General features: G+C 45.1%; 1 non-coding gene across 1 annotated transcript; it reads left to right on the top strand.

Moving 5' to 3' along the window:
- The first annotated feature begins 11,687 nt into the window (after nucleotides 1-11,687).
- trnas-uga (transfer RNA serine (anticodon UGA)) lies at nucleotides 11,688-11,769 on the top strand. The gene has a single exon. It is a non-coding gene; the product is annotated as a tRNA-Ser (tRNA).
- Nucleotides 11,770-14,432: the final 2,663 nt, after the last annotated feature.

Raw genomic sequence — 14,432 nt, 5'->3', positions numbered from 1 at the left:
GCCACTATTCAAGCTCCAGGTAATACATCGTACATCTTCCCTTCTGCTGATTGGGGTAGTGCTGTCTTCACTTGATTCTGTATTTGGGACAGAAGTGTCGAGAGTTTCATGCAGTAACACAACATCTCATCTTCACAGTGGCCTGTTATCTGGCTTCCCTGACGTCTCGGGGAATTTTTTTTTTGTTTGGCGGCCTACTAAACAAAATCTCAAACGGGCTAAGATTAGCTCTCTCTTCCAAGTTTGAGCGAAGATTTGTAGCTCGGGTGCTCGTTGTTGTGGTTCTGTTCGCCGAGCTGGATGTTTTTGTTGCAAACGTTTCGTCCCCTGGCTAGGCGACATCATCAGTGCTTGGGAGCCTCCTGCGAAGCGCTTCTTTGATGTTTCCTCCGGTGTTTATAGTGGCCTGTCCCTGCCGCTTCCGGTTGTCAGTATCAGATGTCCGCTGTAGTGGTTGGTATATTGGGTCCAGGTCGATGTGTTTGTTGATGGAGTTTGTGGATCAATGCCATGCCTCTAGGAATTCCCTGGCTGTTCTCTGTCTGGCTTGCCCTATGATAGTAGTGTTGTCCCAATCGAATTCATGTTGCTTGTTGTCTGCGTGTGTGGCTACTAAGGATAGCTGGTCGTGTCGTTTCGTGGTTAGTTGATGTTCATGTATGCGGATTGTTAGCTGTCTTCCTGTTTGTCCTATATAGTGTTTAGTGCAGTCCTTGCATGGTAATTTGTACACTACATTCGTCTTGCTCATGTTGGGTATCGGGTCCTTCATTCTGGTGAGATGTTGTCTGAGCGTGGCTGTTGGTTTGTGTGCCGTTATGAGTCCTAGGGGTCGAGTAGTCTGGCAGTCAGTTCCGAGATGCTCCTGATGTATGGTAGTGTGGCTAGTCCTTTTGGTTGTGGTGTGTCCTCGTTCCGTGGTCTTTCTCTTAGGCATCTGCTGATGAAGTTGCGCGGGTATCCGTTTTTGGTGAATACCTTGTATAGGTGTTCCTCTTCTTCTTTTTGCAGTCCTGGTGTACTGCAGTGTGTTGTGGCCCTTTTGAATAGTGTCCTGATGCAGCTTCGTTTGTGTGTGTTGGGGTGGTTACTTGCATAGTTTAGGACTTGGTCTGTGTGTGTGGATTTCCTGTATACTCTTGTAGTGAATTCTCCGTCTGGTGTTCTCTGTACCATCACGTCTAGGAATGGGAGTTGGCTATCCTTTTCTTCTTCTCTCGTGAATCGGATTCCTGTGAGTGTGGCGTTGATGATCCGGTGTGTTTTTTCTATTTCCGTGTTTTTAATGATTACAAACGTGTCATCGACATATCTGACCCAGAGTTTGCGTTGAATTTGTGGTAGGACTGTTTGTTCTAACCTTTGCATAACTGCCTCTGCTATGAGTCCCGAGATTGGTGATCCCATGGGTGTTCCGTTGATTTGTTCGTAAATCTGGTTGTTGAATGTGAAGTGTGTTGTGAGGCACAAGTCCTAGACGTGATGGAACAGAGAACACCTGACGGAGAATTCACTACAAGAGTATACAGGCAATCCACACACACAGACCAAGTCCTAAACTATGAAAGTAACCACCCCAACACACACAAACGAAGCTGCATCAGGACACTATTCAAAAGGGCCACAACACACTGCAGTACACCAGGACTGCAAAAAGAAGAAGAGGAACACCTATACAAGGTATTCGCCAAAAACGGATACCCGCACAACTTCATCAGCAGATGCCTAAGAGAAAGACCACGGAACGAGGACATACCACAACCAAAAGGACTAGCCACACTACCATACATCAGGAGCATCTCGGAACTGACTGCCAGACTACTGCGACGCCTAGGACTCATAACGGCACACAAACCAACAGCCACGCTCAGACAACAACTCACCAGAACGAAGGACCCGATACCCAACATGAGCAAGACGAATGTAGTGTACAAATTACCATGCAAGGACTGCACTAAACACTATATAGGACAAACAGGAAGACAGCTAACAATCCGCATACATGAACATCAACTAACCACGAAACGACACGACCAGCTATCCTTAGTAGCCACACACGCAGACAACAAGCAACATGAATTCGATTGGGACAACACTACTATCATAGGGCAAGCCAGACAGAGAACAGCCAGGGAATTCCTAGAGGCATGGCATTGATCCACAAACTCCATCAATAAACACATCGACCTGGACCCAATATACCAACCACTACAGCGGACATCTGATACTGACAACCGGAAGCGGCAGGGACAGGCCACTATAAACACCGGAGGAAACATCAAAGAAGCGCTTCGCAGGAGGCTCCCAAGCACTGATGATGTCGCCTAGCCAGGGGACGAAACGTTTGCAACAAAAACTTCCAGCTCAGCGAACAGAACCACAACAATTAGCTCTCTCTCTCCTCCTAGATCTCATGCACATTAGCACAATTGGAAGTGCCTTTGTCCATGCCATTCCTAGTTCCTCAAAGCATTTTGTCAATTTATTTTTTAAGGTAGAATTTTCTCTTTCCGCTGCCGTACCGCTCGTTTGGTTGTAGGCACAGTGTTATCTCATGTTTATTCCCAAATACTCACTAATCTGCTGTAGGGCATTATGGACAAATGGTGTCCCACTGTCACTACTAAGCCTAGAGTGTAGGTTTGCTCGCTAAGCTGTAGGTTTGATATCCAGACGTTTCATTACCTGGCATATGGAGGTTAGTGGGCTAGTGTATGTTAGGTGGGCTTGGCTCAGCACAACATCGAGAGCCAAAAGGTCTGTACTGCGCTGTATTTTTCTATGTTCTTTGTTGCAGGTAACTTCATCAGTGACGAACTCCAAGTGAAGAGAAGCTGTTATCTCCTGCTTTCTAGTTATATGTTTGGGGTTTGTGGTGATGCCATTTCCTGTTCGTTTTCTGAGGGGTTGATAGATGCTATCTCGATATATGTCTTTCTTTATGGCGTTGTGGTTGGAGTGCTAGACCTCAAGGTATTCTCTGGCATGTCTTTGCTTAGCCTGTCCCAGGGTAGATATGTTGTCCCAGTCGAAATGGTGTTTAAATTTCATCCGTGTGAAGGGCGACGAGGGAGAGAGGGTCGTGTCTTTTTGTGGCTAGCTGGTGTTCTGTATCCTGGTGGCTAACTTTCTTCCTGTTTGTCCTACGTATTGTTTGTGCCAGTCCTTGCATGGAATTTTGTATATGACGTTGGTTTTGTCCATGGGTTGCACTGGGTCTTTTAAATTTGTTAGTTTTGTTTGAGACTGTTGGTGGGATTCCGAGGGGTCTTAGTAGTCTGGCTGCCACTTCTGAGACTTCATTGATGTATGGAAAGGTCGATAAGGTTTCTGGCTGTGTTAGGTCTCCTTGTCGTGGTTTGTTCCTGAGGAATCTGTGGACTGTAGTTTTGAAGTATCCGTTCTCCTTGAATACGTTTTATAGGTGGTTCTCCTCTGTTTTTCGAAGTTCGTGTGTGCTGAAATGTGTGATGTTTCGTTGTAATAGTGTTCTAATACTGCTTCCTTTTTGCGTGTTGGGATGGTTGCTGGTGTAATTAAGTACTTGGTCAGTGTTTGTCGGTTTGCTGTATATGCAGACACACCAGCGAATTCCGAGATGCCTCGCACTCCAATCACAACGCCATAAACAAACACATAGATCGATTTAGCATCTGTCAACCCCTCAGAAAACGAATAGGAAATGACATCACCACAAACCCCAGGAACCACATCCAGGACAAACATATCAATAGAAAGCAGGAGACAACATCTTTGCTTCTCTTGGAGATCGCCACTGATGATGTTACCTAGCCAGGTAATGAAACATCTGGATAACAAACGTACAGCTCAGCGAGCAAACCTACACCCTAAACCTCAACCGGAGTTATAAACCTTCACAAATCTTGGGACTACTAAGCCTCTCAGGGATGCTCCAACTCGGAATTATTTCAGTTAGGAAAGCTTTGGTTACGGCACTGGCATTCTGTTTTGCCGTGGGGAACGCTTGCACCCATTTGGAAAACATATCAACTATTACCAGACAATACCTTTTTCTTTCGCAGGTTGTTAGTTCGGTAAAATCCAGTTGTAAATGTTCAAATTGCTTTTGGGGTTTCGGAAGTGCTACATGACTCATCTGTATTCCCCTCCCCACATTATTGTGGCACAGATAATGCATCGTTCACAATATTTCTGGAAGTCATGAGTAAATCCCTCAGTGTACCACTGTGCTGAAATGCTGTCATATCTCCCCTCTTTTGACACATGTTCCTTACCGTGTGTCAGTTTGGCATAGAATGGAAATAATGATCGTGGTAGAAAAGGTTTAACATTGGGGCCACACCATACCCCTTACCTCAAACTGCACTCTGCTTTTTCCCACTCAAACCTTCTTCAAGCCTGGACTTCGACTGTGACTCCCGTACGTCTGCTGTTGGGGTAAGGATTTTTGTCATTCCCATGTCAAACTGATCATTTACCGGCTGCTGGGCTGCCGTCCTTGCCGCTGAGTCTGCCCTTGCATTTCCTTGAGAAACGGAATCGTTATTTTTCGTGTGGGCATCATATTTACACACAGAGATTAATTTAGGCAATAGGACAGCTTCCAACAGGTCAGAAATCTGATCACGGTGTGTGATGGGCTTTCCGGTGAAGGTCAAGAAGTCCCTGTATTTCCACAGGGTTCCAACATCTTGTGCAACTCCGAATGCGTATCTGCTATCGGTTAAATATTCGCTGTGTTTCCCTTAGCCAATTTGCATGTCTCAGTCAAGGCAATCATCTCCGCTGCTTGCGCTGACAGTTGAGAAGCGAGTGATCCCGCTTTGAATACCTCGTGGGTAGTTACTACAGTCTGCCCAATAAAATTCTGGCCTATCTCCTGGCCTATCTCCTGAATGCTGACACATCCACAAAAAAACCCGCCATATTTGGATTCTGAAGTGGTGAATTCTGCAAGTCTTATCTCGGCAGCACATTTCATTCATTACAGCGATACAATCATGTGGGTCTCCGTCTCCTTCTCTAGTGAGAGGATTAGCAGGATTAAGGACCTTACATCGTTTTATTGCAATGTTAGGCTTCTCCAATAACACAGTTTTGTATCTGAGTCAACGCGCTGCCGACATACGTGCTGTCTTTTGCTCGGAAAGCAGTAAGGACACTGCATGTGCGATAAGTTTGGTTTAGTCGCCATAGCCGATTATATCCCCGGACACTGCAACAGCCTTTTCAGCTGCAACCACAGCTCGCAGGCATTTACGCAATCCTGCCGCTACGAGGTCTAGCTTAGCCGAAAAATAGGCTGCCAGCCTGAATTTTCCCCCATGATCCTGTAACAGCACAGATGCCATGCAGCCATGTTTTTCATCTACTGTTTGACAGAAGGCTTGTTGTGCTTCGGAATCCCCAGTCCAGGTATACTTTGAAACATCTTTTTCAATTCAACTCGCCCGCTGGGATCCATTGCAACGGACCTTGGTTCTGCTACCCTTTTCCATGGGCCGTGCCACTTCAGGGCGCCTCAAGATTTGTGTAATGTGGGATAAACGTTCTTCAGTAGGAGCACATGCCCCAATAGGACAGCAATTGTTTCTTCATGTGAGGCCTTGGAATTTGCTGAATTACTTGCACTCTGTCTTCACCAATGGCCCTCCCTTGTTCAGATATTAAGTGACTGAAGAACGTCACCTGTTGTTGCATAAATCGAAGCTTTGCGAGACTGGCTTTGTGCCCTTCCCTCGTGCAATGCAAGGGAATCCATCTCACATTGTTCCTCTGTCGGTGCTACTATTAAGCAGTCGTCTACAGATTGCAGAAGCGCAGATCCAGGAGTTAAAACAAGAGTCTCCAGACTCCTACGTAGAGCCTCATTATATATGGTGGGTGACTCACGTAACATTGACAAAGTCGTGTGAACTCAGAAGATTTCCATTTGAATGAAAAAGCGAACGAGTGTGTGATAGTGACGCAGTAATTGGAAGGAGATCAGGCTGATTGTGATGCAGTAAGTGTTACTGTGTCAGGCTGATTCCGATGCATAAAGTGGGAGGGGACAGGATGATAGTAACGCAGTAAGTGTGATGGGTTCAGGCAGAGACTGACGCAGTGAATGTGAGACAGTCACGGTGATAGTGAGGGAGTAGGGGTGTGCGTTCAGGCTGGTAGTGACACAGTAAGTTGAGAGCGTCAGGCTGATAGTGGCCAATAAAAGTGAGGTGTTAGGGGAATAGTGACGCAGTAAGTGTGAGGTGTCAGGCTGTTAGGGATGTGGTCAGTGTGAGGGGTCAGTCTGATAGTGAAGCAGTAGATGTGAGGGGGTCAGGCTGATAGAGACGTAGCAAGTGTGGTGGGGTCAGGCTGATAGTGTCACAGTATGTGTGAGGGGTCAGGCTGATCGTGATTCAGTATGTGTCCGTGAGTAAGAGTGATCCTAATGCAGGACGTGAGAGGGGACAGGGTGATAGTGACGCAGTGAGTGTGAAGGGGTCAGCGTGATGGTGACGGAGTAAGTGTGAGTGTTCAGGCTGCTATTGATGCAGTAAGTTGAGGGCGTCAGGCTGATAGTGATGCGGGAAGTGTGCGAGTGTCAGGCTGATAGTGACGCAGTAAGTGTGTTGGGAGCAGAGTGATAGGAACGCAATAAGTGTGAGCGGCTCTGGATGATAATGACAGGTCATTATGAGGGGGAGGATGGTAGTGACCCAGTGAGTGTGAGGTGTCAGGATGACAGTGAAGCAGACTGTGTGAATGTGTCATTGTGATGGTGACCTGGCAAGTGTGGTGTCAGGGTGACAGTGACGCAGATGCTTTCAGGGGGTCAGGTTGTAGTGATGCAGTAATTGTGAGGGGTCAGGGTGATAGTGACGCAGTGAGTGTGAGATGTCAGTGTGATAGTGACGCAGAACATTTGAGGGGCCAGGCTTATAGTGACGCAGTATGGGCAAGGGGTCTGAGTGAAAGTGATGTAGATGCACTCACAGGGCCAGGTTGTCGTAAAGCTGTAAGTGTGAGTGTCTCAGGCTGATAGTGATGAAGTAAATGCGAGGGGCTAAGGCGGATAGGGATGTAGTAAGTGTGCAGGGGTAGTGCTAGAAGTGACGCAGTAAATTTGAGTGTTTAAGCTGATAGTGACGCATTAAGTTTGAGGGGATCATGCTGATCTTGACGCAGTAAGTGTGACGTTGTCAGGATGATAGTTACGCGGTAAATGTATGGGAGCACAATGATCTTGACGCAGCAAGAGAGGGAGTCAGGGTGATAGTGACGCAGTACGCATGAGTGGGTAAGTGACGCAGTATATGTGAGGGAGTCAGCCGGGTAGTGGCGCATTATGTTTGAGATGGCCAGGCTGATATTGATGCAGTTAGTGTGTTGGGGTCAAAGTGATAGTGACGCAATAGGTGTAAGCGGTTCAGGATGATAGTGACACAGTGGGTGTGAGATACCAGTGTGATACTGACGCAGTAAGTGTAAGGGGTCAGGATGACAGTGACACTAAGTGTAAGGCCCTCAGTGTGATAGTGCCGCAGGAAGTGTGGGGTGTCAGGGTGTAAATGACGTCGTAAGTGAGAGAGAAGCATTGCGATAGTGAAGCAGTAAGTGTGAGGCTGATAGTGACACAGTCAATGTGACGGGGCATTGTTTTAGTGACAAGATAAGTGTGAGGCGTCAGTCTGATACTGACACAATAAATGTGATGGAGTCAGGCTGATAACGACACAGTAAGTGTGAGAGGTCAGACTGATAGTGACACAATAAGTGTAAGGATTCAGGGTGATAGTAACATGGGAAGTGTGAGGGCGTGACTGAAAGTGACGCAATAAGTGTGTGGCGGTTGTGCTGATGGTGACGCAGTAAAATTAAGGCCGGCAAGGTGAAAATAGCAAAGTCTGTGTGAGTGGGTCAGGATGATAGCGATGCAGTAAATGTGAGGAGGTCAGGGTGAGAGTGACGCAATAAATGAGAGAGGATCAGAGTGAGAGTGACGCAGTAAGTCTGAGGGGTCATACTGATATTGACGCAGTAAGAATGAAGGGGTCAGGCTAAGAGTGACACAGTCAGTGTGACGAGGGAGAGTTTTAGTTACACAGTAAGTGCGAGGCGTCAGACTGAAACTGATACAAAAATTGTGAGTGGGTCAGGGTGATAGTGACGCAGTACGTCTGAGGGGTCAGGTTGATAGTGACGCAGTCATTGTGATGGAGCAGAGATTTAGTTGCATGGTAAACGTGAGGCGTCAGTCTGATACTGATACAAAAAGTGTGATGGAGTCAGGCTGATAGTGACGCAGTAGGTTTTAGGAGTGATATTAACATAGGAAGTGGGAGGGCATCACTGATAGTGACGCAATATGTGTGTGGCTGTCAGGCTGATGGTGACGCAGTAAAAATGAGGATGTCAAGGTGAAACAGGTGCAGTAAGTATGAGGAGGCAGACGGACAGTGATGCAGTAAGTGTGAGGGGTTCACGCTGATATTGAGGCATGCAAGTGTGAGGGGCCAGGTTGATAGTGACGCTGTGTGCCGGCGGGTCCGGCTGATAACGACGCAGAAAATGTGAGTGTCTCAGTGTAACAGTGACGCATTACGTGTGAGAGAGTCAGGGTGATAATGACAGAGAAAGTGTGAGGGGGTCAGGTTGATAGTGATGTCGTAATTGTGAGCTTGGTCAGCGTGATAGTGAGGGGCTCAGGCTGATAGCGACATCGCAATTGTGAGGGGGTCAGGGCAGGAGTGACGCAAAACGTGTGAGCGGGTCAGGGTAATAGTGATGCAGTACATGTGAGGTGTCAGGCCGATAATGACCCAGTAAAGGTGAGAGTGTTGGTGTGCTAGTGACGCAGTAAGTGTGAGCCGCTCAGGATGATAGTGACACAATAAGTGTGAGGTTTCAGGTAGACCCCCATGCGGTAAGTGTGACGTGTTCAGGGTGACAGTGACGCAGACACTTTGAGGGTGTCAGATTGAGAGTGACACAGGAAATGTGAGGGGACAGGTTGATAGTGACGCAGTAAGTGTAAGGGGTCAGGCTGATAATGATATATTAATTGTGATGGAGTCAGGATAATAGTGGTGCAGTGAGTATGCGTTGTCAGGGTGATAGTGACACACACGGTGTGAGTGGGATAGAGTTATAGTGATGCAGCAAGTATGAGGAGATCAGAGTGATAGTGTGCAGGGTCTGGATGAAGGTGACGCAAGAAGAGTGAAAGGTTCAGGGTGATCTGGACGCACTAAGTTTGGGGGTCAAGGTGATAGTGATGCTGTAAGTATGAGTGGGTAAGTCTGATAGTGACACAGTACATTTGAAGCGATCAGGCTGATAGTGATGCAGTAAGCGTGAGGGGGTCAGGCTGATATTGATGCACGAAGTGAGAGAGTGTCAAGGTGTGAGCTTGTTAGAGAGAGAGTGACGCCGTTAGTGAGTGGGGTTTGGCTGATAGGGATGCATGAGGTGCGCATGTGTCAGGGAGTGAGTGATGCAGAAAGTATGAAGGTGCCAGAGGGATAGTGATGCATTAAGTATTAGGGCATCAGAGTGGTTGTGATGCAGTAATTCTGAGGGGATCAGAGAGATACCAACGCAGTAAGCATGAAGGGGTCAGTTTGTTAGTGACTCTGTCAGTGTGAGTGCCTCAGCCTAATAATGATGAAATAAATTTGAGAGAGTAATGCTGATTGTCAAGTGTTAATTGTGAGTGAGTCAGGCTGGTCGTGACGCTGTAAGTGTGAGTGTTGAAGTTCATAGTGAAGCAGTAGGTGTGAGGTGGTCAGTGTGATTGTGGCACAGTAAATGTGAGAGGGTCAAGGAGATAGTGACATAGTAAGTTTGAGGAGGCAGTGTTGTAGTGACATGGTAAGTGTGAGGCGTCAGTCTGATACTTACATAATAAGTGTGATGGAGTCAGGCTGATAGTGACACAGTAAGTGTAAGGAGTCAGGGTGATAGTAACATAGGAAGTGTAAGGGCTTGACTGATAGTGACAAAGTAAGTGTTTGGCAATCAGGCTGATAGTGACGCAGTCAAAATGAGGGTCTCGAAGTGAAAGTGGCGCAGTAAATGTGAGGGCACCAGATGGATAGTGATGCAGTAAGTTTGAGGGGTTCACGCTGATATTAAGGCGGTAAGTGTGAGGGGTCAGGTCTATAGTGATGCAGTAAGTGTCAGCGGGTCAGGCTGATAGTGATGCATTCAAAGACCAAATATCCAAGGCTCACTGAACAGCGAGACTTGTCAAGGCGAAGACAAAAATTCAATAGTTCTCATCCTGGTCATAAATCACAATGCTTCATTTTAAAATTGTCCTCCCTGCTTCTAGATTCACCAATGAGGGAACAAAATTTAATTGCACCACCCTGTTTATCTCTTCAAATATTTTGCAACTCTCAATGAGATTACCTCTCTTGTTTTGAAACTGTTAAAAAAGGCGGGATTTGCCCAATTTCAATTCAGAGGACTAATCACCATGATATCAAGGCTAATCACCATTCGTGGTATTCCTCATATGGAATTAGTATCTTTCCTAAATTGAGGATTATAATTCCTCATACTGTAGTCCAAGTGCGGTCGAACTGAGCCACCATACATTGGAAATAATGCTTCGTTCTCGTACCCTGAAATCCTTCTACAGCTTTCACAACAGACTTCTACAACTGCTACTAGACTTCAATGACTTATTAAAAACTTCTCCAAGATGCATTTCTAAAAATCTGTACATCAGACGTCCTACTTCAAACCTTCGACAAATAATCTCCACACATTTCCCTCCTGACAAGTATGATAAAGTCAAATCGTTGATATTTATTAAATCATGAGGGACATGGATAGGTTGACTCGTCACGGTGTTTTCCGGCTGGTGGGGAAGTCAAAATTTAGAAAACATCGGTTTAAAATTAGTGGGTAAGGATTTAAAAGGGACGTCAGGGGCAACTTTTTCAGACGTGTCCAGAATGCGCTGCCAGAGAAATTGGTGGAGACTGGTACAACTGTAACATTGACTGGCATCTGGATGGATATATGGGTAACAGGGTTTAGAGGGATGTGGGCCAAATGTTGGCAAATGGGACCTATTAATTTAGGATATCTGTCCACCATGGTCAAGTTGGAAAAAAGGGCCACTTTCCGTGTTGTATTGTTCAACGACTTGATGACTCGAGAACAACCGCAAAAACTTTGCAAATAATTCCGTCAAGACGATTTCAAGTTCCAAATCTTCGGTTAATCTTCCTCTCTTGTGCTCACAAGTTCATTACCTGATGTCAGAACAAACGATTAGTTGCTGGATCCATTCCTGTAAATTGGTTCTGCATTCTTTCTAATTCTGATATTTTTTTACGAATGTAGCTAGTGTTTATGGACTTAGCATCAATTTTTCTAATACCATATTTCGATGAATATTAAAACACAACAGCATATTTAATTTGGCACCAGATGATGAACAATTGAGTCAAAATCGATCGGATGCAGTGAGACAATGATCCTCTCTTCGTGTGGTGTACATCCGTGACTCTATAATTCGACGAAGAATCATTCCCACAACTTCAGCTGTGTCAGAATCTAGTTTGCGATGAAAGCCTGTCAATCTGCAAAGGTAACGTTCTCTGGGTCACTGCAAAGGATTTGGCGAAATCTTTGGGTCTTGAAAATTTGTTCTTCCAACAAATGAATTCAGTTGTTTTACTGTGAATATTGACAATTTTGCCGCAGTTGTGATGGCCGAGAGGTTAAGGCGTTGGATTTGAAATCCAGTGGGGTCTCCCTGCGCAGGTTCGATTCCTGTTCACAGCATCGAATCTTTTAAAAGTCATTAATTCCTTTGCAGGATTTGGATTTCGTGGAGCTTGAGCTTTGCATTCAATCGAAAGTAAATTTTCAACTCTGAAGAATCCGAAGTAATTTCAAGACTGACCCAGTCATCTAATTGAATAAATTATATGTCGAGACACAAAAAGCCACCAACTTCCAACACGAATCAGTTTCAACACATTTGTCGAACTATCGTGAAATTTGGATGTTCGGGGGATGGAATTCAGCAAAACAAGAAGCAATGCAATACATTTACCTGCAAGTGATGAATTTTTTTTTTAGGATCAGTTGAAAATCAAGCTGAGAAAGTTCAACCTAATTTGCAGCTGACTCTCACGGCCAATAATCTATTATATCAGCAGTCAATGAATTAGAAAAAAGCAACTCCATGTGTGGAAAGGAACTCGAATGATCCAGGTTCCTGGCTTGCGATGTGAAAAGGCAAGGCGATATCAGCGGAATAGAATTTTCTGGAAATATTAGAAATGGAATGTTTACGGTCTTCTGCTGTCCACATTCGTAAGAAACTGTGCATTAAGAACTGAAATTGAAAATTAACGATTTAGCCCTCTGCTTGTGGTGTAGCATTGTTCAGAACAATAGGTTGTTGTTGAGGCTAAAATTGACCAAAATAATCGATGTGGATCTTATCCACGGCCTTCGTTGGAGCAGTTGGTGCGGAGAGCTGAGCTTGAAGAACCAAATGCCAATTATTCATCCTGGCTGTCTGAATTGCTTAGTTAAACATACTCCCAGTTTAATGAGAAAACCTTTGCTATCAGAGTTAGATATTTTCATGTCAGCATGTTCCGATATGAGAAGACACTTATGAGTAGATGGACTTAAATTTTGACTCTAACGTCAGAGATGTTGACACATTTCTGCACCAAAACAGCACTACCATTGGTATCAAATCAAACTGAACAAAGGACTAGTCACTTAGACATTTCCTGTCTGCAGACTCTGCCAATGGACCGTTCAGGTCCGATGGAGGAATAGGGCGTGGTGACATCTGTTCGCAAATGGATCACTTCATTCTTGCTCACGATCCATAAACCGTAATTCATTTTGAACTTCTTTGCCATCTGCATGATAAGTGGTACATAATGCACAGGTTTCCTTCTCGAAAGAAAAGCGAAATCTTATTCAATGCAGACGCAAATTCAAGTTGTCCCTGGTCGACCAGAAGACAGATGTCGCGAAACAAAGTGAATATAGAAAACAATCAATGTTTTCTGGGAGTCAAAAAGATGTACTGGAAGAACGGAAACATATATTTGGAACTAAAGTCACATACCACTTCTATAGACTAAATGTTCTTGAACCGTTATCTTAATTTGACCTTCATGTCCACCATTGCTGCAAAAATTATCTTAACAACTCAGAACTTTGTGTTCTTTGATATTCTCTCCTTCATGTATCTCTTGATTTTGAAACTAAAACCGAGCAATAATAATGCACCCTATTTCACTTGCAAAGATCGGAAGAAGATCAATTTATAAGAGAACAGAAATAAAGCTACGTCTGTCTTTCGAGAGAAAACAGTTACCATTTAGACTCCAAAAAGTCTTCTTCAGAAGTCTGCGGAATGAACTCGAAATAGTAGACCGAAAATGAAAAAAAAGAAGCCAAAATGCCGCGAATACACCACCCGCAAGTGCATCAAGTCCTACTCGAATATGCCGGTTTACTACCATCAACATCAGTGGAGAACGGAACAAAGCTCATTCTGCAGTTGTCAACCTGTTGTGACGTAGTTTGTAAAGTCAGAAATATGATGAGGTAAAAAGCGGGATGAAAGCGGGATATAGGAATTCTGAAAAAAGCAAGTGCGTGCTTTGCTTTGAAGAAGGTTGGCAGTGATGATAATGGAAATTAATACTCAGCATCGTTGCAACACACAGGGACGCAATTCGTTTTGCTAGGTTTCTGTTCTGCCATTTTATAATCACGACTGCTGTCGGGTTTGGTTTCCATTCCAGGCTTAGGTGACAGCCTGATGGAAGTTTGCACATTCGCCCAATTTCTTTGTGGTTGCTCTGGTTTGCTGCCACATTCTAAACATTTGCAGGTTATTTGGAATCGCCATTGAACGCACACGGTTACAGAGACAGTGATGACTCTGTAATAGGAGTGTCTGGATAGGACGTACTTCAGAGGATTTTTGTGAACTTAAATAGACAGAGTGGGGTTAATCTGCTGTTTCCTGGGTGAGCTACATGGACAGAGAGGGGTCAGGGTCTTCTTCCCTGAGGGAGATACGTTGACAGAGTTGGGTTAGTTGCTCTTACCTGTTTCAGTCACGCAGATACAGTAGGGTCAGTCTGCCCTTCCCTGGGCGAATTTCTTTCACAGAGTGGTAACAGTCTGCTCTTCCCTGCCTGAGTGAAATAGAAAGAGCGGGGTCAGTATTCTCCTCCCTCGATAATTTATGTTGACAGTCTGGCTTCCGTCTGCTCCTCCCTGGCGAGTTACATTGGTAGAGTGGGTTTAGTGTTCGTTCATTGGGTGAGTGCCATAGACAGAATGGAATCAGTCTGCTCTTCCCTGAGGGAATTATATTTATAGAGTGGGGTCAGACTGCTCTTCAGAGAATGACTTTTATTGACAGTTTGGGATCAGTCTGCTGAGTTTCACTGAGAGTG

This window comes from Chiloscyllium plagiosum, unplaced genomic scaffold (assembly GCF_037043375.1).
Source record: "Chiloscyllium plagiosum isolate Xiang-an unplaced genomic scaffold, Cpla_swu_hap1 HiC_scaffold_40, whole genome shotgun sequence".
In the NCBI taxonomy this organism is placed as follows: Eukaryota; Metazoa; Chordata; class Chondrichthyes; order Orectolobiformes; family Hemiscylliidae; genus Chiloscyllium; species Chiloscyllium plagiosum.
Note: the sequence above shows the minus strand (reverse complement) of the source record. Positions and strands in the feature narration are given on the sequence as shown.